The following is a 24,165-nucleotide window of genomic DNA, read 5'->3' as shown; positions in this document are numbered from 1 at the left end:
TCAGAAGGCCGTATGTTCTCCCCACAGCGCATGATTTTTCTTTTCTCATCGTTTTACTGCGGGCAGTTGAGCCAGAGGGAGAGGTGGGTGTTGAGATATTTACCGCTTTGCCGACCTGTTTCTACCATCTATTTTAGTTCACCGCCGTAGATTACCTCGTTATGGGTCATCAAGTCTTCTGACATCTGTCTTCTCCATATACTCCATGTACCATTCTTCCCCCTTACCCTTGAGCTTTGTCCCATTCCAAGCCAGAACATCCAGGTTCATCACAAGCGCACTACTTGTCTCTCCTCTCTTCCCATCCCGGCTACATCCACACACATTCAGACACCCCACTCTGGGCCTTTGAGGAGGATGAGCATCCCCCCCCCACCCCTTTGCTTGGCTGCTTCTGTTCCATTTTCTAGAAAATGAAATGCAAGAAAGGGGGATTCCAGTCCCCCCTTTCCCATCCTTTCTAGTTGCCGTCTACGAAACGCGGAGAATATTTAGGAAACATTTTTTCTCCTCAAACTTAAAAAGAAAAGATGTAATCTTGAAAAATGCTGTTTTAATCTGTTAGTTACACACACACACACACACACACACACACACACACACACACACACACACACACACACATACACACCTTGTAAGTTTTTAAACGAGATTGATGATGTAGATAGTGAACAGATCTTCAAAAGATATCGGAGATAGATCAACCAGAGGCCATAGATGAATGGAGTTAACTGAGTTGCGAGGGAGAGAATGTGGACGTCTCACAAAAATTGAAAAAGTTGTACTATGGTAAAGTACACAAGATGGGGCCCCCACGTGTGTAGAATTCCCTCCCCAACCACTCAAATAATTGAAAAAAAATCTTAAGATTGAATGGGCGTCGTACTATAGGGTAGTCCAGTGGAGGGTCAGTCAGGGAAGATTGACTGGGGGTCATATATCAGGGTAGTCCAGTGGAGGGCAGTTAGGGAAGATTGACTGGGGGTCATATATCAGGGTAGTCCAGTGGAGGGCAGTTAGGGGAGATTGACTGGGGGTCATATATCAGGGTAGTCCAGTGGAGGGCAGTTAGGGGAGATTGACTGGGGGTCATATATCAGGGTAGTCCAGTGGAGGGTCAGTCAGGGAAGATTGACTGGGGGTCATATATTAGGGTAGTCCAGTGGAGGGCAGTTAGGGGAAATTGACTGGGGGTCGTATATCAGGGTAGTCCAGTGGAGGGTCAGTCAGGGGTGTCAACGCTCAACACAACAACCCTGCAGAACTCGGGATGATTTCCTCTTGACTTTGGTTATTGTGGCGACTGAGAGTCAGTGCTGCAAATGATCATCCTCTACTTCTGCTGGTGTTGTCGTATATGTTAACAGGAACATCACTTTGCTCTGTCGTAGGCGATAGAGTGTACGGGTGGTGGTATAAAAATACTGGAGAGAGAGAGAGAGAGAGAGAGAGAGAGAGAGAGAGAGAGAGAGAGAGAGAGAGAGGATGTGGTGTGTGGTATCAGCAGGTTTGGGGGGGGAGGGAGGGAGGAGGGGATCCCGACGTGGGTGATGACCCGACGTTGCATGTACCAAGACACAGCAACAACATGTTGCGTCTTTGCTGCTGCAGCTGGTGACAGTCTGATCTAAGGATATTTATAGCTTAGTCTAGGTGATGTTTGGTCTTTGATAAAAGTGAGAAAATGGAGAGATTATGTAGTGTTCAGCACCATGTATTAAACGGGGCAAGAGCGGGGGGACTGGAATCCCCCCTCCTCCCTTGCATTTTTGATTTCTAAAACTAGAAACATAAAAAGAAGCAAGACGGGGATTGCTCATCCTCCTCACAGGCTCAGGCTGGGGTGTCTGAATGTCTGTGGACGTAACCAACATGAGACGTAGGAAGAGATAAGTAGTATGCTGAGGAGACGACCCCAGATGTTCTGGCTCTGAGTGAAACACAGCTACAGGGCATGGGGAAAGAATGGTATGGAAACGCCTGAGGGGTAAATTGTGATCCAGCCCGATGGTAATAGATAAGAGAAACATGTTAGAATGAATAAACAGTTGGGCAATGTTCTAAGGATATCCAACCTGGTTACAACTCACAATGAAGGCTTCAAGATAGAAAATCTAGGTTCATATTGGATGTGGGATTTTCAGTGTACATATGGATCATGGTGAGGTGCCTAAGTATTGGCGGAATGCATGTATAGTGCCACTGTATAAAGACAAGGAGGATAAAGGTGAGTGTTCAAACTACAGAGGTATGAGTTTGTGTAATGTACCTGAAAAATTGTATCAGAGGGTATTGATTTAGAGGGTGAAGGCATGCATGTACAGAGCATTAGACTGAGGATGGGGTGGTGAGGATGGTAAATGCGAGAGTTTTGGAGAGGAGCGATTATGATTCTGTGGAGGATAAGAGGGCCTGGGAAGTGGATTAGTTGTAATTTGCTGATGATACAGCACTGTTGGCAGATTCGAGTGAGAAACTGCAGAAGTTGGTGAATGAGTTTGAAAAAGTGTGAAAGGAGGAAGTTAAGAGTAAATCTGAATAAAAGTAAGGTTATTAGGATTATCTGGGTTGAGGGACAGGTTAGTTGGGGTATGGGTTAAATGGAGAAGAATTGAAGAAGGTGAAGTGCTTTAGGTAACTGGGTGTGGACATGGCAGCGAATGGAATCACGGAAGCGGGAATGAGTCATTGGATGGGTGAGGGAGCGAAGGTTTTGGGAGCGCTGAAGAATGTGCATAAAGAGAGATCTTTATCTGTGAGGACAAAAATAGCTGTGTTGGAAGGTATAGTAATCTTAGCAATATTATATGGATGTGGAGGCATGGGCTGTACATAAAGCTGTATGGAGGAGGGTGGATGCGTTGGAAAAGAAATGCTTAAGGACAAAATGTGGTGTGAGGTGCTTTGGTCGGGTCAGTTATGAAAGGGTTAGAAAGAGATGTAGTAATAAAAAGAGTGTGGTTGAGAGAGCTGAAGAGGGTGTGTTGAAATGGTTTGGACATATTGAAACAATAAGTGAGGAGAGGTTGACAAAGAGGAAATGTGTGTCAGATTTGGAGAGAACAAGGTGAAAGGGGAGAGCAAATTGGAGATGAAAGGATGGATTGAAAAAGATTTTGAATGATTGGGGCCTAAACATGCAAGAGGATGAAAAGCGTGCACGCGATAGAGTGAATTGGAACGATTTGGTATATAAGGGTCGATGTGCTGTAAGTGGACTGAATCAGGCATGTGAAGCTTCCGAGTTAAACCATGGAAAAGTCTGTGGGGCCTGGTTGTGGATAGGAAGCCGTTTTTTTTTGGTGCATTGCATATGACAGCTAGAAAATGGATGTGAGCGGATGCGGCCTTTATTAGAATTTTCTTGGCGCTCTCTCACTAATGCAGGAAACGGAGATGGGTGAAGCACAGGCTGTGGTTATAATTCATATGTAGCTTACCTTTTCCTTTTCGCTACCGATATGTCAAGTTTTGCACCTATCGATATCAAAATTCAGCTGCTAGTATCAGCAGACGTAAGTAATCTCTAATTATACAGTTTTGAAATATGATCTAATTACAGGATTTAGCATCACTTGCTGTTGAGGATATGGCGATAATTTGAATTATTTTGCAATGCTGAAAGGACGGTAAAACATCAGGAAAAACCTATAAAGAATCATTTTAGGCGTATCCCACAAGCAACAGGATTTAGTGAACAAATATACCATAACATTTGTATTTGAGAAAATGACATTAGTAATAATTACTGCTACTCTCACGTTTATTCTTATGTTAGATATTACTACTAATGATACGTTTACTGTAGAGGGAAATGGCAAACGAAGAAACTACTCATACAGCGCCCATACGACGAGCGCTACGCAATTGTGACCCATATAATTCCGGTACAATACTCAGGCCTGACTTGATTAGCTAGACTCACGCCACCAGGTAAATCCTGGCAAATTTATCATTATTTGTAGGAGGCGGCATGAAGACTACTACCTCAAGATATACTAAGGCATTATTCCCCTCTGTGAGGGAAGTGGTGATGAGTGTGTGGCCAGCGCACAGACCACAGCTACGGTCCACCCTCCACAACACACTGCCTAGGAACACAGGCCATTCCATCTCTCACAACACAGTCTAGGAACACAGGCCACTCCATCTCTTACAACAGTCTAGGAACGCAGGCCACATTAGTGGTCCATCTCCCACAACACAGGAGCTATGAGACCAGACAGCGTCCAACCAGAGAAATTCTTTCGTATGTATAATTTCCTATTATGATTTTTTTCCTTTTCAATAAATTATAGGTCACAATTTTTATTATAACTTAGTTTTCCCAAGTTACACATTAATATTCGTAATCATATAAATGTGATCGAGCATGTATGGTTTATATTTCCTTGGCATACTGCACTTAGGGTTACACACACACACACACACACACACACACACACACACACACACACACATCTCTGCTTAACATAGGAAATAAAAAAGGGTACGCAGCTCATAGTTCCATGAATTGTGATTGTGAAGCTGAAGGTAAAGACGGAAGAGTGATGTGAGTGTACGTGTCACTAATGAAATGTATATGATACATGAAAAATGATATTAATGAATGTAACTGATTATAACTTGGAAGCTGTGGTGGTAGGGAGTCAGTTATATTATTCTCTTCTTGCTCCTCCCTTCCCCCTTTACTTCTCGTGCCACACCTACTCAATAACGACCAACGAGCGGCCAACCATTTCCCAGTCTTGCTCCCATACTTGTATTATCCTCCACAGTCAACTGATACAGGAAATGTACTCTGGTTCATATCATTCTGGTTATCGTAGGTGCATACAAAGTGAAATGTTTTCGCTCAGCATTTAACTATCATAAAGGCATTCTTTTATCTTCGGGAGTGAATAACTTGTCACAACGCTACGCCAATGTTAGATTTTGCATTGCTATTATTATGCCTACTTATATACCCACTCCTGTTGCTTATCAGATATGAATTTTTCTCTGTTTATAATTTCCCAGATTACTCTTGTCATGACTGATATCTGTGATAAGAAAGTCTGGTTAGGGTGGACAATGGTTTGAATTATCACCGATAGGTGGAACCACAATCTGTAGCGGGGACACGGGGAGGTATGCACCAGACTTAAGCGCGTTATTGTGCAGCTTGGCCGAGCAGGAACCCCCGGTAGCGTTGTGTGTGGTGAAGTAGTGAGACATAGCAGGACTGACCAAGCTGAGCAGGGACGCTGGCTGAGTGAGTGAGTCTCTCTCCCAAGCTTGCGTCTGGAGAACGATTACCAAGGAGGTGAGTTGTCGGTGTGAGGTGTAGTGTAGGGAGGGTCGTAAGAGACTTGTTAACCACTTGGATCACGACGGTACGACCCCTGACCATGACAGTACGACATTTGACCATGATCATGTTTGGGTGTGACGGCCAGGCCCATGACAAGGTTGTGGAGCAGCGGGAGGTGGCGCGGGCGACCTTGACCATATTCGCGCTCAAGGTCAGTGTGCACATGCTCCCTTGATCGTTGTTGTGTTGTGCGTTGTTACTAGGCTTAGGGTGTGTTTGTACTGGAGACGGAACTCTACACTTTCATCCTCCACCTCATACTTGTGTGTGTGTGTGCATACACATAATTTCATAAACTTGTGCCCACATCTCTTGAGCTTTGTTTCCTCAAGTATAATGCAATCTCTGGAGGTTCTTAAATTTCTCTCATTCACTACCACGCTTATGTACTTATTTTCAAGCAATCGTCTCTCTTCTCACAGAAGTGTAACCTCACATCGTTTCTGACTCTTTCTTGCTTTGGTTTCCCCTTCGGTGCCCTCTGGTCGACTGACTCTGCCTACTGTCAAGTGTCCTGCGGTGTCCTGTGGTGTCATACTTATGCTGTACATGCCTTCCGCCAGTCCTCAGGCACCTTACCGCATACCATTAACTCCAGCCGCCTTGCAACATTTCATCTCCATGACTAACCCTCACCTTGCATACCTCCCCGACTCCACCACACACCCTACATCTGCCACCCTATCATGAAACACATTCAACAGTCCTTCAAAATACTCTATCACCTCCTCACCTCATCTCTACCTGGTATCACTTCTCCTTTTGCCCTCCTCATCAGCGTTCCCATTTCTCTCTCTCTCTCTCTCTCTCTCTCTCTCTCTCTCTCTCTCTCTCTCTCTCTCTCTCTGTATATAGTTAGTAAAATAAGTGTATGGGATGCGAAATACCTGATCGTCTTGTTTCCAGTAAATCAATTTAATTTCCGCGTGTTTATTCATAGTACTTACGTCGACATGTGTCTAAAAGGCAGGGCTAGCGAGTATCGCTAACCATACGAAGGTCTAGTTACGAGGAACGAGTCGTGTGAGTTGCTCAAGTGTTTTGTCTCATGTTCGTGGACTGAATACGAGCAGCTCATGTGAGGCAGAAAGACAAGACACCGACCTGAGTGAAATGAGTGGAACTGGGCAGGCGGACAGTACCTTCCTGATCGGTGATTACGTCCCTCCAAACACCTACAGTTGGGATGGGGAAGGAGTGTGTGTGTGTACCAGCCTACGTGTACCTATGACGAAAGTTTGCTTAATTTGTACGGCTTCCGAAAAGCGCTAACCGCACTTCTTGCTTGATAGATAATACTGTTTCTGTCCGTTGGTTGTACTCGCTGAAGAGTCTTCTGTCCTGCATTCAGAATCTGGGACAGACTCGAGCCATATGTCAGGTTTTCTTTGATTTGTTTTCCCGCTCTCATGCATGTTTGGTATTGTCTTGTGAGTGCATTGTCTTAGGGGGTTTTGGCGTATATTTGGCTGACATATGTTTGGTATTTTCCATCTTATTCATGGAGACTTGGAGGTCACTCTGTGTCTTCCGTGATGAAAGGAATTTGAAGTTCATAACATTTACCTCTTTGTCACTTCAGCTCGTCACTTAGCGTACCACGTACCTTCCGCTGTCTTCCCTCTGAGTCGTAAGGTGAGAGATCTTTCAGCACATATCTGGTAGTTTATAAATAGGCCATTTTTGCTTATGAATTCTTTCCATTCTCTCTCTCTCTCTCTCTCTCTCTCTCTCTCTCTCTCTCTCTCTCTCTCTCTCTCCCAATGGTTTGGTTACGATACGTCCATCACAATGGTGTTCAGTTTTGCTTCCTGGATAAACTTTTATACTTTTCGTCAATAGTTTTCTATGCCCTGTTCTAAAAGCTCTCATTATCGAGCGCTCGGTTCGAATTGTGGTTGCAGCAGCAGTTTGTCCACAGTCAACCCAACTGTTCATCAGTCCCTTAGGGCCTGTTCACTCTAGCGGTTTGACCCGCCGCGGTTCGAACCGCGGCGGGTATATTTCTATGTAAGTCAATGGAGCTGTTCACACACAACCGCGTCCCGCGGCGGAACCGCGGCGGGTCGAGATCTATAGTCACCCGCTGCGGATCCGCGGCGGGTCGATTTACATGTGTTCCAATGGGTGCGTACACACTTGGCGGTTTCAAGGCCAGAATGGCTTTCCATTGGCTAGCTTACCCCGTGCTTCTAGCCAATCAGAAGAACGCTGGTCTGTTGTCATGACAACCAGCACAGATATCCACGTGCAGTATGATCCTGATGTATTGCGGCAACACCTACGGAAGTGCAAGTTGACTTTTATTTATTTTTCATTGGTATCTGGGCATCTGTATCTGGTATCTGTAAATGAATAATTTGTATCACACATAGCCAGCAAGACAGTGGAGAAGAACTTCTTGTAATTATAATACATGGAGCCTGTGCCTGAAGGTTGGATTAGTCTAACATGTTTCCCGTCAATTGCACCTATGCAAGAGCCAGAGACATGCTGCCTCCTCTACGTCCATGTTGATAATATACAGTGGCAGGACTCCTGCCCAGCTGATCAGTGTCGCGGCTCCAGCCTGGTGAAACTGCCTCCTCCGTTCACATTAGCGGTTGGAACCGCCGCGGGTCAAACCGCTAGTGTGAATCAGGCCTTAGGGTTGATCGATAGAATATATATATATATATATATATATATATATATATATATATATATATATATATATATCATTAATGGGATGGTAGTGATTAGGGCCTTACTTGCCCGTGCGTGCGACCACAGTTAGAAAAAAAAATTGCTTCTGCTCCCAAGAGGTGCTTGCTTGCTTGCGTGCCTCAGTGCGCACTACTGGGCAGGCTACTGCGTCACGGGGATTACCACCTGCTCGTTAGCGAAGCTGCGAAACTTTTTACACTTCACGGTTTTACTAAGAGTGACGACCTGAAGCTTTGAAAAGGTTGTTTGTGTGCTTTATCAACTCCTACGCTCCGTTATTTCTCTTATGATTATATATAGCCATTACTTTTATGTGTTCTATTGGGAGTCACTTTATTCGTTGACATATTTCGTTCGTGGCTGGAATGCTTGAGTTATATATATATATATATATATATATATATATATATATATATATATATATATATATATATATATATATATGAAGGTGAAATCGCACTTCGGTAGATCATGTAATTTTTCTATACATGTGGCACGACCTGTTTCGTGGAGACAGTCCCCTCCCCACCTCATCAGGAGTCAGTACTTAACCAAGTTATTTGAATCCCAACATCACACCGGAGTACCACTGTCTAGCGTCTACCAGTACAGACAACACACTGACTTGACAGACTAACATTTAAAAGGGAGATATACGTATTAAGGGGGTTCACGTGGCGGGGGTTGACCTGGGTAGCTGGGTGTGTCTTGGACAACTTCTGTTATGTTTTCGTGTTTTGTCCTTTGTCTCATAATATGGTTAATGATAGGGTGGGCTTTAAAGTTGCTTGGGGACAAATCAAAGTTATTAGCGATTAAGACAGATTCAGTGACGTTGCTCCTGACGTAATTAGCAGAGGGGTATAGAATAACGGGAGTTTCAAGATATATGGGGAGATCATTTTCATGTGTTTAGCGATCGCATTTTTGTGGTCATCCCTGCGTACTGCGTGACGTTTCCAATAACGCCTCTCCGTTACAGTTTTCCCGGTCTGGCCTATAGACATATATATCTTCATGTCTTGCATTTGACGGCGTAAACACTCCCAATTGTTGCATGATTTGGCCTACTATTCATTAAGGTCTTACTGTTAGTGTTATTTTTACTGGAAAGCAACATTACAAGCGCTGTTTTTTAGAACATGTCTTAGATTAGCTAAGTTGGGAGAATGGGGCAACACTAAACATTTAGACTTATGCTCATTTGTCGCATTTTTGTTACAAGAAGCATAAAAAAAATCCTGTCTTTCCAGTAAGCTTCGTACACACACCACTCGGGATACAACATAACTGCCTAGAGATATGTTTCATATGACTACATTCGTCTTACCAGGCTTATGGGCTCACACATCCGTAGTGCTCTTAAAAACGTAGCCATAACTACAGACATTTTTACTGAAGAATCATGTACTTAAAAATAATATAGTTCTCAAGAGTTGGTAGGCTTCCTGTAGATCTTAAAGGACAAATGATCAGATTCCCTAGTTATCAACACATCAAGAAACGACAGTTTGCCACCTTTTTTCTTCATTCGGTCTTGATGTTGGGGTGGATGTTACTTCATTCATTAGAGAAAACATCTCAATCTTGGGAAGATGTACGGTCCTTATAGCCACCTTTCCAAGATTTTGATACACAGAAGATTACTACTACGTGGTATCATTCCCCAGTCCCTTTCCTTACACCTTAGCTTCATTTGTGATGTAGCGCCTTGCCACTGATGGTGTATCGCTCACGTACAGTCACCCAAAAAAGTATCTGCCCCCAGCGCCTGAAGTTTCTAATAATTTACAGCTGGCCGATTGAGATTAACACATGACTTTTGCTGCCAACCTGATGCAGCAAAGTTGTAAACTGCATCAGGTTGGCAGCGAAGTTGTTTTTTTAATTTCAGTCGGCCGGTTGTAAATTATTAGAAACTGCAGGGGTCCTGGGGGCAGATACTTTTTTGGGGGAGACTGTGCGTTAGAGAGAGAGACATGGGACTTGATCGAGACGAGGACACACACACACACACACACACACACACACACACACACACACACACACCCACCCGCCGCTGTGATGACGTGTGTGTGTGTGTGCCAGAGGGAGTGTTTAATGTACTAGGTGAACATGGGTGTATACAAGAGGCTGCGGCTGTGAGATGCGTGCACGAGGTAAACGGGTATGAGTAGCGGCACATAACTGATGTGAAGGTATACAGTAGTCAGACTAGTGAGACGGGGTAAGGCAAGGAAAATGTCCAGCCAAGGGTATTTCGTTCACTTGCGTGATGTATGTGTGTGTTTGTGAGATAGATAGATAGATAGATAGATAGATAGATAGAGAGAGAGAGAGAGAGAGAGAGAGAGAGAGAGAGAGAGAGAGAGAGAGCAACCTACGGTGCCTACAATGAGATTATACCGTGAAGGTAGGGCTCTCGCTTGGCGCTCACCGCTCCTCGTCATCTCCTTTCGTACAATCCAAAAAGCACTTCTCTTCCTTAGAGACAAGTAAGACGTTCGGGCCAGATGGCAGTTTATCCTCGTGAACTGATGGAGTGTGCTGAATCCGCGGCTGTGCTCGCTGCTCTGTTCCACCTCTGGTGAAACACCAAAACTTTTGCTTGGGAACATACAGAGGTAGAACACGTCTCTGAGAAGGTCGACCGATCTCGCTCTTCCAACTGTGGTCTTGTTGCTTTGATTTTCTACTCTTTTCAAAGTCTTTGAGTCCCTCTACATTCCTGCCCAACTCCCTCCATATCCTGAAACATCTTTCATCTCAGACGTCTCTCAGTGTGGCCTCTGGATTCATTGGATCCACTGGTGGTAATCCTTGTCTTACGTCTGATCATCATCTCTGAGAGACTCCAGAGAGTTCTGTGGTGTAGCCTTTGATGTATCCAGAGCCTTTGACATGGTATGGCATCGGGGCCTCATTTCCAGGTTCCTCTCTCTTGAGAGAATTAGTTAGATATGCTTTTGGATAAAGACCAGTGGATGAAGAGGAGAGGGTGTCATACTTCCTCATGGAGTGAGGAACGTTTTCGCCTCGCAGAGAACCTACTTGTAATGATTTCAGATTGGGTGAATATTGAATGCCAGTCGAAAAGAGAGGTTTTTTTTCCCAAGCCCGGTATGCCAGATCCCTTACCTGAATGCTCTCAGAACAGGAACAGTGGAACCATGGATCGGTGAACGAGGTAAACTTGGATGAAAAAGGGAATACATGCTTAGGTAACCTCTACTACGCGCTCACCGGAGACTGAAACACCTGCAGAGGAGAGGCAGTACTCTACATAAGGAGGGTTTAACGAGAGTTTACCAGGTTTGTCCAGTCATCGATGCTAAGGAGACAATGTGTGCGATTGGTACGGGCTGCTAGAGGAGTGTAGAGGAAGTACATGGGAAGAACAGATGACACGAGACCTGGAGGTCCATAACGAACTTACCTGTGGTGGGGGAGTGCGGTTAAGAAAGATACATATACTAAACCTGATTAGATGAACCAGTTAGGAACGAGATTCTAAGATCACAGTGTGAATGACGACACATGAAAACCAGATCGGGAGTATGAGGAGAGTGGTCAGGGCGGGCTGGAATATATGGGTAGGCTGGATGATGACATCTTCCAGATCATTAAGAATGGGAAACTTGGAGGGGAGACTCGGTCCCCCTCAGTCATCTGCATGGGAGGGGATCAACCATTCCCCTGTGGTGCACGTCGAAGTTTCCCAAGAAAGGATGAGAGGGTGCCGTGCTCTCGCGACAGGAGTTAATACATTAGGTGGAGAAATTTGCTGAATTTGGCGAATTTGGGCGAAGCAGAGACAGTCATTGACAGTGGGCAGACGACGCTTAAGGTAGCTGACATCACACGCTCACATATAACATGTATGGATGAGACGCGAATCATTACCAGTTACCTACAAGTATACAGCAGTGCACGAGTAAGACGGGTTTACATGAAGTGGACCAGTACGGTATGGGTAAGACGGGTTTACATGAAGCGGACCAGTAAGGTATGGGTAAGACGGGTTTATTTTCATGAAGTGGACCAGTATGGTATGGGTAAGAAGGGTTTACATGAAGCGGACCAGTAAGGTATGGGTATACTCTATACTTTACAAGACTTACAGTTCTTGGTGTGTGGTGCTTAGGTGTACGTTAAGTCTGCTGTTGTAACGTTCAGTTACGCAGTAACCATACAGAGAATATTTTTGTAGACTACACCCAGTCTACTCGCTCGGCTTTGGTATGGAGGTAGAATACTGAGTATACTCTGTACACTGGCGAGGAGCACTGGTGAGATGGGTGTAGAGTAAGTGTGACAGCCAGGTGATGGGTACAGCTGATGAACGCCTGAGCAATGTTACGTAAACAGCGGGAGAGTGAGTCGCCAAGATACTGTGAGAGGAGGAGGAGGAGGTGGTGGAATTGCCTCTCGGTTGCGAGTGTGGGTGGAGCCTGGAGCCTTGCTGGGAGACATGCCACTGAGGCGGGAGCCGGTGGTATGGAGGAGTGAGCCACAGGTCGGGTGATAACTTGAGATCCCTCATAAACCAGAGAGAGATGGAGGCGGGCAGGTATCAACAAGAGGGAGGGAGGTGGGCAGGCATTATCTAGAGGGAGGGAGGTGGGCAGGCATTTATCTAGAGGGAGGGAGGTGGGCAGGCATTATCTAGAGGGAGGGAGGCGGTCAGGCATGCAGCGAGGAGTACATTAGCGAGAGGCGGTATATGCACGACGCTCTGTAGAAATTATAGGTCTGGGGGAGGCTGCGAGATCGACCACGTGGCTCATCACATGGTACCCGCTGGGCAGGACACGCCAACACTCACCAGGGCAATAGTTGCATTGTTATCGTCTTCACGACGACAGCTCAACTCTCCCAGTACGACTTAACTCAAGGAGTTGAGTCGTCGTGCTCATGAGGTACTTGAGAACTTAAGTCGTCGTGCCCAAGAACTTAAGTCGTCGTGCCCAAGAACTTAAGTCGTCGTGCTCAGGAACTTAAGTCGTCGTACTGGGTGTGTTAACCTGCCGTGCTCATGAAGCCAAGTCAATGGTATTGACTACGAGGCCTGCGCTTGTCTCCTCTGCTGCGCGAAAGAAAGAGGAGAAAGATTTTAAGTGAATAAATAAAAGTAAGAACTGCAGGGAACAGTACTGTGGTGCAGTGTGTACACCGCAGTGCAGGGATTATGTACTTATGTGCAAAGATACGTTTTGGTACATATATACATTCTCCACATTTTATTGATTGTCACAAAGGCTTTGCGACCCGATCGGAGTTATGTGTTGCCCACTGTTGGTCCTTACTGTTCCTCCACTGAACACCACTGAAATAAGTGCTCAGACGTACGGGGTTAAGTCGTCGTATTGAAAGGGGTCATGTCATCGTATTTAAGGGGTTAAGTCGTCGTATTGAAAGGGGTCGTTTTATTAAGGGGTTAGGCCATCGTATTGAAAGGGATCATATCGTATTTAAGGGGTTTAAATCGTGGTGTTGAAAGGGGTCGTGTTATCGTAGTTAAAGGGACAAGTCGTCGTATATATCAAGGTGCTCGGCACAAAGCTATGAGTTTCTTTTTTTTCGCGTTCCTGCGTCTACGTAAATGATTACTCTTTCCTTTTTTTTTTTATTTTCTCCCAGGATGAAGAATGAGGAGCATCCTGCGTGAGAGGCTGGCGGGGCCCGAGTCTTACAACAACTGCCAGATATTCCCTTCCTTGCTTGCAGCGTAACTCGAACTCGTCAAACCAGTTTGCAAGTTCTGTTTGCTGCGACGTAAATTCCCCCTACACACACACACACACACACACACACACACACACATAAACACACACACACACACATACACACACACACACACACGGGCTGTTCACTGTGGGCTGGACACCGTTCAAGGTGATCTGGAAGTCGAGGGCTGCCCCAGGCACTGAAGGTAGGAGGCCACATCTGAGGACTCCTCGTGTGGGCAGTGGCTGGAAGTCCTGGTGTTGTGATTGTTGGTTGTGGGTCCTGGTGTTGTGGATGGTGGTTGTGGGTTTTGATGTTGTAAGTCGTGGTTGTTGGTCATGGCTTTGTGAGTAGTGGTTGTGGGTCCTGGTGCTGTGGGTGGCAGTTGTGGGTCTTAGTGTTGTGAGTGGTGGTGGCGGGTTTTGGTGGTGTAAGTCGTGGTTGTTGGTCATAGTGTTGTGGATGGTGGTTGTGGGTTCTGGTGTTGAGTCGTGGTTGTGGGTTATAGTGTTGTGAGTCGTGTTACATAAGTGTACATGAGAAAGACAGACAGCAGGAGGCGTGACTGGCCCACGACCGGGTTGCCGGATAAAAAGTTTAACTTTACAAAAAGCGTGATTCCGTTCAGCAGTTTTTTAAACTATCGCCCACTCCTCGCTGATGCTCATTACCTCGTTTATACTGTTTATTTCTGGCTATTTTTTTTTTTTTTTCAGAGTGTGCCTGAATTTATATTTGTCTAAACGACTTTTGAAGGTATTTATAGTCTTAGTATTTCACTACGTCTGACGGTGACTTATTTCAGTGCTTAACACAAATGTAGAAAGAAGCTCTTTTTCCCACGTCTATACTACATCTTTTAGCTTTGAGTTTTTTTTTTGTTTTTGTTTCCCATTTGTCCTGGTAACCGGAATTTCTTGTATTTCGAAAGGATGTTTGTGATTTACGTCATCAAACTTGTTCAGAATTTTGAACACTTGGATTAAGTCGCCGCGAGGTCTACGTTTTTTTAAGGGAAGAAGAGATCCAATCGTTTTAGTCTCCTCGTAAATTAGATTTACAAGGGATAGGATCACTTTTGTCGCGCGTCTTTGTTCTTGATTTTTCCTCGTCTTTTTCATTATCTGGGGACCAAAACTGGACTGCATATTCAAGGTGTGGTCTTAGTAGAGCATTACAAATGTGAGAATTGTTTCTGATGTCTTGTAATCTATGTTCCTGGCTATGAAACCTAACATTTGATTGCCTTTTTTTGCTTTATGCTTGACACTGTTTAGTACACTTCAGATTATTGCTATTGACAACTCCAAGGTCCTTTCCTTCGTTAAAGAGTTTACGAACAGTTTTTAGTCATAACTATATTCTTGTTTCCAAAGTGCATAACTTCACACTTGTCTACGTTAAACTTCATTTGCCATCTGTCTGACCACTTTGCTAGTAAAGATCTCTCAATCATTTCGCAGTCCCGCCTGTTTACAGCTCTACCTCCTAGTTCATTATCGTCAGCAGATTTAGAGATCTTAGATATGAGACCGAGTTCTAGATCATTAATGTATACTATGAAAAGAATTGGGCCGAGGGCTGACCACTCGTTACGTCTAGCCAATCTGAGGCTTCTTCTGGTAAGCCAGAGTTCTCTGATCCATGTCCAGAGTTCATCACCGATTCCGTGTGTGCTTTGAGTTTATGTAAAGGTCTCTTGTGAGGTGCTTTACCGCAAGCCTTTTGGAAATCAGACATCAGACGGTCCTTTTTGTCCTCGTTCTGATAAATAACATTAAAGAAAGTCCAGCAGATCTGTCAGGCAGGATCTTGTATTGTGGTAAGCGTGTTGGTTGACCGATATAATTCTGTGATCTAGAAACGTGACAATTGTATCTCATATTATTTTTTCCATCCATGTACCTGACACTGACGTAAGGCTAAGTGGGAGGTAGTTCAAGGTATACTTTTTGTCTCCTTTTTTTATATATAGGAGTGGTTGTGGGTTCTGATGTTGCTAGTAGTAGTGGTTGTAGATATTGGTGTTGTGAGTCGTGGGTGGTTGTGATGTAAGTTTATGGTTGATGGTCCTGGTGTTATGAAAATTGGTTGTGGGTCCTGGTGCTGTGTTTTGATTGTATGTCGTCGTGTTATACAAGTTGTAGTGGTTGTTGGCCCTGGTAATGTAAGTGGTAATGGTTGTTGGTGCTGTATTGTGAGAGGTGGTTGTGGATCTTGTTGCTGTGAGTATTGGTTGTGTTTCATTGTGTTGACAGTATTTGTTGTGGGTCGTGGTGGTGTTGTGAGTAGTGGCTGTAGGTCCAGGTGTTGTCAGTAGGGGTTGCAGTTTTTGATGTTGTTAAAAGTGGTGTCAGTCGTGGTTGTAGATCCTGTTGTTGTCAGTCGTGGTTGTAGATCCTGATGTTGTTAATAGTGGTTGCAAACGAAACACCTATTTTTTTTTTTCTCATTTCGGAATGGCGTTTTATCGACTCGTTTCGGCAAGTAGTGGCAAGCTTTTGGCTCTTCCCACATTCAAAACATTGCGCGCGTGACGTGGTGGAGATCCTGTATAGCCCGAGAGATGACAGTGAAAATCTTCCCTCACGACGATCACAAATTTTCTCGACCCTTTCAGCACCAGAAGCAGTGAGCAAGGTAGATTATCGCTACTACTTCTGATGAGTAATAACTTCTGAAGCTGAGACGCACGGAAGATGTGTCAACCATATTGGAAACCTCGAACCTCACTATCGACTTTGAGAAGTACCTCGAAAAAACGTTTTTATGTACTGAAGGAAAAAAAGAAAAAAAAAACTGCTGATTATCACTAGTTCATATCGAGGGTGTTTGCCACAGTGAAGATAGTATGTACGTAGCATAACGTGGAGACAGTAGGGACAAAGCATGATGAGAAGAGATGTGGGACACAGCGTAAGGTGAGTAGATAGGCAGCATAATGAGGAGAGAGAGAGGAGGGATACAAAGCATGATGAGAAGAGAGTAAACAACGCAGCATAATGCGAAGCCAGCAGCTACATGGCTGTGATCTTCAAGCAGCGCTTGTGAATGTATATTTAACTAAGGAGGAGCGAGAACCAGTCATGAACCTGTAGCGTGGTATCTGTCCGGTCTATAAATATCCCACGGAGGCACACATGAAGTTACGCCTCCTTCCCCCACCGTCGTGCTTGCCGCCAACCAGCTTGCGAGACCCGGCCAGGCATGGACCTCACCGAGTTCGGTAAGGCCAGATTACTCCTTCATGTTGTATTGAAGTCTTCGTATGGAGGTTCAATGTGGACAAAGGTCCCAAAAGCGTACATTTTGGCCCGGTGTTCGGTCGTCCTACTGATGAACCAAAAAGTAACGTTACGCTCAGATGCTCTTTTTTTTTTTCCCCCTTAAAGCCTCGTGCAATACGCAGGATTTGTGACTTGAACCATTTCTTCCGTTCTGTAAGGGTTAGAACTCCCCTAAGAACGTCTTTATTAGCCATTTCTTCACCACACATCTGCTAGTGCTCGTGAAATTCAGCCCTAAGATGTGTTTTCACAAGAGCTACTACAGTGTGTGATGTGATCCATTTCTGGCAACCATTCAGGTGTCAGAAGCCGCTAGAAATCACATGCTTTGTTTCTTATTAGCTACATTATAGCCATAATGCGACCAGTGTCGATGGCACAAAGTTATCTTCCCACATAACACTGGAAGAGATAAGATTAGCAAGAGTAAAAAAAGAATAGGTAATTTCAAGGGAAATTCGTGTGTATGTACGTAACGAGGCGCAAATATTGTCATTCGTGGACAAAACGATATATTTTTATTAAGTTAGCGGAGACGGTACGGACATCAAAATGCCCAAATAAAGACTATATATATATATATATATATATATATATATATATATATATATATATATACACAACCTAAGCCAGGTACCCAGTGTATCGACCAGCCCACAGGAGAGAATGAACAGCTGGCATGACTACCATCCGGCTGCTGCGACTTGGATTCGAACCTGTGCGGGTTCGACCCATGGCGGCCTGTGAATGCATCACGTCAGCAACCCTCACCACTTCACCACGAAAGTCCATATTTCTTGTCTGTTCGTAGACGTCCATATTTCTCAACTCTGTTCGTAGACGTATCTGTGGTGCTGCTTTCAATTGGTATAATTGGTAAATCATTCCATAAGTTTAGGAAATAGTGCTAACAAGTTTGTTATCCATTACCACGAGTGAAATTAGTTAGCCTTTGATAATTTTTAAAGCTTTTATTAAATCCCCTTTTAACCTTTCCCTTCGTAAGGTAAACAAGTTGTGTAACTGGATTTCATATGATATTTTGCAGTTGGGAATCGTCTTGATAGTGCCACTGTATATTCTGTTTCTGCCCTTTTCCAAGTGGGATGACTTAAACCGAGCGCAGTGGACAAGGTGGGGAGGAACCAGTGAATTGTAAAGAACGAGGACTTAGTTTCTGAGATCCGAACTCGGAAGCTCTCCCTGTGAATCGTAGAATCATGTTTGGCTTTTTTTTTTTGTGGCTGCGCGCATGTGTGTGTGTGTGTGTGTGTGTGTGTGGGCGGTTTGCTCGGCTTTTATCATGTCGGTGAAGATTATCACACCCAAGTCTCTCTCGTCATTTACCCTTTTTTTTTTGCGGCTGAACACAGTTCATACTGCAGCTTATCCTCTCGCCTCTCGTTCTCAAGACCGACGTGTATCATTTTGCGTCCGCCGATGTCAAAAGTCATTTACGCAGCCCATGAGCCCGAGTGTTTGTGTCAGCTTGCTGCTCCAGGGAGTCGTGGAATATTGATGCATCGGACAACGCAGGTCCCTCATAGCACTGCCGTCATTGTGAGGTGATGTGATCCACAGGACGGGGGTATTGGAATCATCAGATCTGTGTTAGTCATCACCCGGACGGCTGCGCAAGACTGGATTAGTGTGATATCATCTGTCGTAACGGATACAGACTTTTGGGCAAGTGTTCGTGAGTAGGCGTTTGTAAGTAAGTGTTCGTAGGTAGGCGTTCGTACTTAGGCGTTCGTAGATAGGTATTCGTAAGTAAGTGTTCATAGATAGGTAGTCGTAGGTAAGCGTTCGTAGATAGGTATTCGTAAGTAAGTGTTCATAGATAGGTAGTCGTAGGTAAGCGTTCGTAGATAGGTAGTCGTAGGTAAGCGTTCGTAGATAGGTAGTCGTAGATTGGCGTTCGTAAGTAGGCGTTCGTGGATATGTGCTCATAGATGAGCGTTCGTAGTTTGGCGTTTTACCTCGAATGTGGCGAAGGGCGTTTTCCTCCAATACGAACTGTCAACGTGAGGAATGATTTACCCACAGGAGTATGTGGGAGTAACACTGTTGACATATACATTTAAAACTACGAAGACCAACATTTGCAGTCGAGCAAGGCAACTCCCACCACACGCCTAAAGTCACTGGATCCGACTTGTCGAAAAATGTCTTTGTTATGGTTGAAGGGAAGTTGAAAACTGGCAGAAATGAGTAATTTTTGGTATATTTGCCTCTCGACAACTTAAGAAAAAAAATGGTCGTCATAGATTTATCGTTGTAGTGGACAATGTAGCTGTTCATGATGTAGACTCCACCACCACCTTTGTGGAAATCATAACAGTTTCCGATACCAGAAGTTATAGTCTCAAGAAGGACTAGCGATGCCATCCACAGCGTGTAGGCTTTATAAATGGAGGTATCAATAAAAAAAAAGATATTTACATTTTCTCCAAAGGTTATCCACTTCTTTGACTTCGTTTTATCGATCTAATCGAATTATTCAACGTATCTCTTCTTGTAAATCTAGACAGTGGGACGGATTAACAACTTATTCTATCTTCTTTTGTATCCTTGTTAACAACTTATTCTATCTACTTTTGTATCCTTATTAACAACTTATTCTACCTACTTTTGTATCCTTATTAACAACTTGTTCCATCTACTTTTGTATCCTTATCAACAACTTATTCCATCTACTTTTGTATCCTTATTAACAACTTATTCTACCTACTTTTGTATCCTTATTAACAACTTATTCCATCTACTTTTGTATCCTTATTAACAACTTATTCTACCTACTTTTATATCCTTATTAACAACTTATTCCATCTACTTTTGTATCCTTATTAACAACTTGCTCCATCTACTTTTGTATCCTAGTGTTATTGTGTTAATGTCGTCACAATGATATCCCTGCATCTGTTATTTCCATAAGTACAATATCCTGCATCTCTGTATATTTCATCTTGCCACATTGTTTCTCGCTCCGGGCGTCGGCTTTACCTAATGTCACTCGCTATAGCGCCCTAATACAGTTCATTGAGAAACCAACTCAAGAAGCGAACTTATTAGACTTGGTTCTAGCTAGTGTTGTAAATCTTGTCTGTCTGTAGTGACTCTTGCTTCTAACTTAACTTTGAAAATCCTCGTTGTTTCTGTTGTTATTTTTTTTTGCAAAATACCCTTCTTATTGACGCTCACTTTAGCGTATAATTCTTTCAGTTTTTCAGCACAAATTTACGTGATCTTCTCCACCATGTTGGTTGCTGGTGTTTGTGAGTTTTGTATGTGCGAGTTTCTTAGACAACAAGCACTCTCTTACTTCCTCATTCCATCATTTGGGCTTCATTATGGAGAAAGACCATCTACTACGCATTGGCACAAATATTTCCTCTAATGCTTCGAAAGTCATCCTGAATCTTTTCCAACCTACGTCCATGTCGTTTTCAGTGACGATGTCATCCCAAAAGGTGTTTGTCAAGAGAAATGCGAAGATCGGTAAAGTTTGCGAGTCTGAAATCTGGTGTTTTATCGTGAATTTCCTGTTGCATTACTTACAGTGTTAAGAATTACCTCAAAAGTAATTTTCTGTGATTACTAGTACCACACTTCTCACTGGTGTCAACATGGTTGACAAGATCCTCCTCCTTCGTGACTAGAACCATGTCTAATATCTTCTCGTCACGAGTAGGTTTCTTAATGCATCAGGTCATTATCTAGCAACATTAGGGCAGAGTCCACACGCCCCGAGCTTACTGGAAGGTGACTCCCCACACTTACATAATGGTGTGTTGAATTCTCCCACAGTGATCGATTTATGTTCATTTCAAATCTGTGTCCAATAATTACAGTTTCTTTCGTCTGTCTCTGGTAGGCTGTGCAGGAGAGCTAGTTTCTTTCGTCTGTCTCTGGTAGGTTGTGCTGGAGACCTATAATCTAAACCTACTGTGAATTCTTTTTCTTCACGAAACTTATCATTAATAACAGCTACAACATTATAACAGCATCGGATTATCATGACCTTTAAGAAAGACCAAGACACCGCCACCTACTGCGTGTGTATTTAGCGAGTGAATCTCCATATATATATATATATATATATATATATATATATATATATATATATATATATATATATATATATATATCTGATAGCTAAACCAAGGTTCGGAAATACAAATCGCATTATCATGATTTCTCTCAAATGACGTCTTTAACGTTGGCATTTCGTTGCGTAGGTACGTTCTACGCACGGTTGTCCCTCGTCCTGTCGCCGCTCATGGGAAGCCCAGTCCCTGGCTTGAGCCATACGTACTTACAGAGTTGTCCTCGTCATCTGACGCAAGACCCGATCCACCTTGAGTGTGTGCATACCTCAAGCCTGCCCAAGGTGGTCTCACTGGCTCTCTTGGGGCTTCAGGTAATGAACGTAAACCGTTAGTTCTTCTTCTTCTTCTTCTTCCTTTTCTTCTTCTTCTTCTGGAGAAGGAGGCTTCATATCCTCCTCTCCCCTCGCATTATCGTTTTCTAAAAGTAGGAAAAGGACGAGGAACCGCGTGAGGATTAGAGAGAGGCGTTTCCGGACTCCTGCCTCGAGATTACATCGCGGGAGAAAAGTCTCCTTTTGGCAAAGGAATGTCTCACTTCCTAAGGAGTCCTTTGGTTGGTAGGCACGTCACTCAGTACGGGGCTCAAGGACACCCCACATCTCTCCTTTTCCTTTCTATATGTTTTTTTTCTTCTTTCCTTTGTATGTTTCAACCAGATCCTGAGGGTGAGTGAAGTTCCAGCACTCTGTATGTTTATCCAGTTCCGGCTCCTAAATGGTACTACAACTACTACTACTACTAATACTACCACTACTACTATCATCACTACTACTGCTATCACTACTACTACTACTACTGCTACTACTACTACTGCTACTATTACTACTACTACTACTACTACCACTACTACTACTACTGCTACTACTACTACTGCTACTATTACTACCACTACTACCACCACTACTACTACTACTGCTACTACTACTACTGCTACTACTACTACTGCTACTACTACTACTGCTACTACTACTACTACCACTTCTACCACTACTACCACTACTACTACTACTACTACTACCACTACTACCACCACTACTACTACTGCTACTACTACTACTGCTACTACTACTACTGCTACTACTACTACTGCTACTACTACTACTGCTACTACTACTACTGCTACTACTACTACTACTACCACCACCACTACTACTACTCTACTACTAGTATTACTGCCACTGCTACTACTACTACTAGTACTATCACTATCACTACTACTATCACTACTACCACTACTACTACTACCACCACCACTACTACTACTACTACTATACTACTAGTATTACTGCCACTGCTACTACTACTACTAGTACTATCACTACTACTATCACTACTACTAAACAAAAGTGTAGATAGATGGTTCGTCACGAGAGTTTTGGTCAAAGTAAAGATTATAGATCTCGCTAGGTTTCGGTGTTCGTCCATATCATAGTTGATCAGCGATGGGAATAACTTGTGTCCAACCTCTGATTACTGATATGAAGGGGAAGGTCGTACACAGGCTTGTAGAAAATGGGAAGAGGCCATTAGAGAGTTTTAGTGGTAGAGAGAGTTCCTGGTGTGTGATATAATGGTAGAGAGAGAGAGTTCCTGGTTTGTGTAATATAATGGTAGAGTTCCTGGTATGTGTAATATAATGGTAGAGTTCCTGGTATGTGTAATATAATGGTAGAGTTCCTGGTATGTGTAATATAATGGTAGAGTTCCTGGTATGTGTAATATAATGGTAGAGTTCCTGGTATGTGTAATATAATGGTAGAGTTCCTGGTCTGTGTAATATAATGGTAGTTCCTGGTATGTGTGATATAATGGTAGAGAAAGAGAGTTCCTGGTCTGTGTCACATAATGGTATAATGGTAGAGAGAGTCTCTGGTCTCTTTAATATAGTGCTTAGACAGAGAAAATATTGACTGATAACAGGGCTCAGCAGTTAAAGGTTAAAGTGTTCAGTGTTTTCAGTGTGATTTTTTTTCCTGTAATTACTTGCACTGTGCGGGGGGGGGGGGGGGGGGCCTGTCTGTACACTCGTAGGGCCCCCATCTCTTGAACTATCTCTATTATCGTATGATCTCAAACTTCAACATACTCTCTACATTCACAGTTTTATTCTTGATTTATTCCATTCGTCCACCTCTTGTATACTGAGATATTTTCTAACAATTTTTTTTTTTTTTTTTTTTTTTTTTTTTTTTTTTGCTGAATTTTACGTAGTGTCCTGAGGTTGCTGTATCCTTGCTTCTGTTAGAAAAAACCAACTGTTACTATTTACGTCACCAGACTAGTTTATAAAACTCAAAGGTCTCCCATTTGTGTGTGTGTGTGTGTGTGCGTGTGTGTGTGTGTTTGTATGGTGTGTGTATATGGTGTGTGTGTGTGTTTGTGTGTGTATATGTGTGTGTGTGTGTGTGTGTGTGTGTGTGTGTGTGGTGTGTATATGATATATGTGTGTGTGTGTATGTGTGTGTGTGTGGTGTATGTGTGTGTGTGTGTGTGTGTGTGTGTGTGTGTGTGTGTGTGTGGTGTGTATATGATATGTGTGTGTGTGTGTATGTTTGTGTGTGTGTGTGGTGTGTATATGATATGTGTGTGTGTGTGTGTGTGTGTGGTGTGTATATGATATGTGTGTGTGTTTGTGTAGTGTGTGTGTGTGTGGTGTGTATATGATATGTGTGTGTGTGTGTATGTTTGTGTGTGTGTGTGTGGTGTGTATATGATATGTGTGTGTGTAGTGTATGTGTGTGTGTGTGTTTGTGGTGTGTATATATGTGTGTGTGTAGTGTGTGTGTGTGTGTGTGTGTGTTTGTGTAGTGTATGTATGTGTGTGTGTGTGTGTGTGTGTGTGTGTGCGCGCTGAAAGTTAGGTATAGCGGAGATCTTGCGCAGATCCGTTAAGGACGTCAGTAACTGCGTTAGAGCTAGGTTTTTTCCTCCCCCCACATTCAGTCGTATATATTTCTTTTATGGCGCTGTCGTTTTCTACGCC

General features: G+C 43.6%; 1 protein-coding gene across 2 annotated transcripts in view; it reads left to right on the top strand.

Moving 5' to 3' along the window:
* Positions 1 to 5,118: 5,118 nt before the first annotated feature.
* Positions 5,119 to 24,165, top strand: part of LOC139761491 (bifunctional protein GlmU-like) — a 47,814-nt gene continuing 28,767 nt past the window's right edge. Inside the window, exons 1-2 of one of the 2 annotated variants that reach the window (XM_071685843.1) lie at positions 5,119 to 5,305; positions 21,312 to 21,493. The gene's annotated coding sequence lies outside the window, so the exon portion shown is untranslated. The remainder of the gene's footprint in view (positions 5,306 to 21,311; positions 21,494 to 24,165) is intronic. The other variant, XM_071685786.1, reaches the window with a different exon arrangement.

The sequence above is a fragment of the Panulirus ornatus genome, chromosome 1 (assembly GCF_036320965.1).
Source record: "Panulirus ornatus isolate Po-2019 chromosome 1, ASM3632096v1, whole genome shotgun sequence".
NCBI lineage: Eukaryota > Metazoa > Arthropoda > Malacostraca > Decapoda > Palinuridae > Panulirus > Panulirus ornatus.
The sequence above is the reverse complement of the archived record's forward strand: the minus strand, read 5'-3'. Positions and strand labels throughout refer to the sequence as shown.